The sequence below is a fragment of the Onychomys torridus genome, chromosome 14, assembly GCF_903995425.1.
Source record: "Onychomys torridus chromosome 14, mOncTor1.1, whole genome shotgun sequence".
NCBI classification, from domain to species: Eukaryota; Metazoa; Chordata; class Mammalia; order Rodentia; family Cricetidae; genus Onychomys; species Onychomys torridus.
The window spans coordinates 41519647-41523687 of NC_050456.1; positions in this window are offsets into that span (position 1 = coordinate 41519647).

Below are 4041 nucleotides of genomic sequence, written 5' to 3' on the forward strand. Positions count from 1 at the left end.
TATAGAAAAATAAAGGTTCATGGCATTCAAAAGTCACCCTCGGGTAATAGAGCTGCTCGTTCTTAACAAGAAACACATCAGGACTCCATATGGTGGCACATGTCTTTAATCTCAGTATGCAGGAGGTAAAGGCAAGTGAATTCCAGGCCAGCCAGAGCTTCGCAATGAGATCCTGTCTCAGAAAGGGAATAAAAATGAAGAAAGGGAGAAAGAGGAGGAAGGGAGGGAGGGAGGGAGGGAGGGAGGAAAGGTGGGAGGGAAGGAGGGAGGGAGGGTGGGAGGAAGAGAGGGAGGCAAGGGGGAAAGAAAAGGAAACCAAACCTTTGAGCCACAGGACCTGACCTTAGGGATAGATATGTGAATTGACCTGGTTACTTAAAGAAAGCAATCTCTCCTTGGGGCCAGATTTTCTTAAATGATAATGTACAGAACAGTTGAAGAAAAACATCCTTTTAGGTTGGTAACCTCCAAAATCATTATAAGCCTGCAGCTACTAGTTTGTATCTTTCATATCGGATTAAAAAAAAAAAAAAAAAAAAAAAAAAGCTTGCCCAGTGGAGGTTGGAGAGATGGCTCAGTGGTTAAGGAACACTTGCCATGCAGACATGGGACAGGAGTTTGAGTCCCAGCACCCATTCAACCAGCCTCATGTGGTCTCTAAGCATCTGGCAGGAGTGTCATCTAGGGCTGGCTCGCTATTAGCTTAACCAAGGAAAGTTTTTTTAATTTAAAAATGGAAAGTCAAGTTTAGCAAGAGAGCCTGCCTTAAAGGAATAAAGCAGAAGATTATAGAATTACAGGAGATGATATGTTATGGCCTCTTCTGCTTTCACACATGTGCACACACAACACACGCACACACACACAAAAACAAACAAACAAACAAAAACTTTGCCGTTTTTGGTTCCATAATTCATTAGGTCCCATTTTTTTGTTCAAGGTCACCTAGGTATGCACCTAAAGAGTGTTATTAATGCAAAAAAAAATTACAGATGATAACTTTAGTACTATTACACATTTCACTTGAAATTTTACTTGAATCAATTTTCCAAGCAAAATCAACTAAAATTTCCTGTTTATTTTCCATAAATTGATTATAAATGTGCTATGGTTTAGCTGTTTTAGTGTGTGTGTGTGTGTGTGTGTGTGTGTGTGTGTGTGTGTGTGGTGGGGGGTATGATGTGCATGCCAGCATTCACGTTTGCACTTGTGGAGGCCCAGCCCTGGGATTACAGGCACATGTCACCGTGTGGGTACCAGGGATCCAAACTCAGGTGCTCATGCTTGTGCAGAAGCACGAAGCATTGAACCATCACCTTGACCTTCAGTTTTTCCACTTTTATCCTTAACTTATTATATATATAAATTTCCCTGGAGTTTCTAATTGCATTTCTTCTCCCCCCACCCCCACCCCCAATACAGAAGAATTCTGTTTGTCACCATATTGTCAAAACCCTTTGGCTTCTTACTTATTGTTGGTTGAGCAAATACAATTTCTAGGCCCAAAGCAAAGACTTTCCATCTTGAGAGATCTATACCTTTCCATGATAATCACTTAGTTTCATTAATGACTATTTCTCAAACATCATGTTTGGTTCATTTACAAAATTAGGAATGGCTAGTTATCACAGCCCTACTCCAAACAATTCTTTAAATTCTAATCTCATTTTCTATTATCTTTCCTTCCCAAATCCATCATCTCTTCCACCAACTCAAAGGAACTCAACAGAGAAGCTTTCTCATTCATTATTAGAAATTCTGAATGTTAGTTATTGTACTACATTATGGTACAATAATGCCTTTAAAGTATATAAAGTTCTATAATGCTACAGGGTGGTGGCGCATGCCTTTAATCCAAGCACTTGGGAGGCAGAGGCAGATGGATTTCAGTGAGTTCGAGTCTAGCCTGGTCTCTACAAAGCAAGTTTCAGGACAGCCAGGACTGTCACACAGAGAAACCTTGTCTCAAAAAACCCAAATAAATAAATAAATAAATAAATAGTTTTATAGTACCTAAGACCTTAATCATCACCATAATCACCATCATCATCATCATCATCATCATCATCACCATCATCATCATCCTGGTTTGCTTTCTATTGCTATGATAAAGGTTGTGACCCAAAGCAACATGGGGAGGAAAGGGTTTATATCACTTCACAGCTTACAGTCCATCATGAAGGGAAGTCAGAGCAGGAACTCAAGGCAGGAACCTGGAGGCAGAACTGAAGCAAAGGGTGGAGGTCATGGAGAAATGCTGCTTGCTGGCTTACTCCTCGGGGCTTGTTCAGGCAACTTTCTTTTACAACCCAGGACCACCTGCCTAGGGGTAGCACTTCCCATAGCAGGCCACATCTGTCCACATGAATCCTTACTCAAGAGAATTCCCCCACAGACTTGCCTATAGACTGTTCATGTGAATTCTTACTCAAGAAAATGCCCTTATAGATTTGCCTACAGACCAATCATATAGAGGCATTTCTTCAATTGAGAGTTACTCTTTACAGACGATCCTAGCTTGTCTCAAATTGACACAAAAAAAAAAAAAGCAACAAAAAATAAATTCACCAGCACAATTGATCTTCTGTCAACTTGGCATACAAACATATCACTATTAAACCATAACTTTCCTTTATTGTTTTTTCTCACAATATCATATTGATATCACAGTCTAAAATGTAGTATAATTTTTAAAGTTCTACAGTCTGTAAATACATTCCACACTTTAAAAGTTCAAGTTCTCTTTTTAAAAAATCCATCATGTCTTCATTGTGGGCTCCTTTGAAACCTAAAATATGTTACATACTTTCTAATTCCAAAAGGAAAGAACCAGCAAAGGCCTACAGTTAAATCAAATCAAAGCCAACATCCAGCAGTACAATCAAATCCTACAGGTCGATGTCCGGCATCTGGAATTCACCCACTATCTCCTGGGCTCTGAAGGGGTTGGGAAGTTCTGCTTCTCCAGCTGTGACATACAGAACACGCGTAGCTCATCTCATAGGCTCTGGCTGATTTCACTCCACACCTGTCACTGTCCCTGTGGTCATCCTATAGTCTTGGTATCTCCAATATTGTGGAGTCTCCAGGGCAACTGTAGCTGTGTCTTTACTAATGGCCTCTCCTGGTCTCTCACAGTGCCAAGCTTCAGCTGCTCTCTATGATCCCACTAATCTTGTACCTTCATGACCCCCAAACCCAGTTCCACGAGGAAGACTCCACACATTACCAAGTTCAGCTACCAGCTTAAGATACATACTTTCTCTCCTCTGGCACCCAGCTTCTCTGTGATATTCCTGAATAAACACTTCCATGCAGAAGTGATGCTGACCATCCACAAAGCATGGCCTCCATGATGCTGATCTCTTATTCATCACCCTATTTTCTCAGCTAACCAGTAGTGATGGTCCCAGTGAACATTTCACTTCTACAGATTCTTATCCCAAAATGTCCCATAAATGATCTTGCAATGGTCTTTGCTTCCCTCTGAAACTTCGAGAGCCAGATTTCCATCATCTGCATTGCTCTCAGCCATTCTTATCTTCAGCGTTGCCACAGAACAGCCTGTAAAGATCTGAGTCATGACCATAAGGGAAAAGGGGGCCTTATGTCTTCTCACAGTTTACCTACAGTTCATCATAAAGGGGAATCAGGGCAGAAACTCAAGGCTGAAACCTGAAGCAGGAGTCGAGGCACAAGCTATGGAGGAGTGCTGCTTACTGGCTTGCTCAGCCTGTTCTCTTATCAACCACCTTCCTAGAAAAGGCACTGGCAACCATGATCTAGGTTTTCTCACATCAGTCCCTAGTCCAGAAGATCTCATACAGACTTGCCTCTAGGCCCATCTGATGGAGATGCTCTCTCAATCAAGTTCTCCTCTAAGATGACCCTAACTTGTGTCAAGTTGGCACAAAACTAACCAGCACAACCCCAAATCATGACATATTTCAATTCTCATCTCTGCTTTTGCTATACAAGAAAACTCCAAAATTTTACTGATGGACATGGAAGAATACTTGAATAGGGCATGAAGATGGTCCA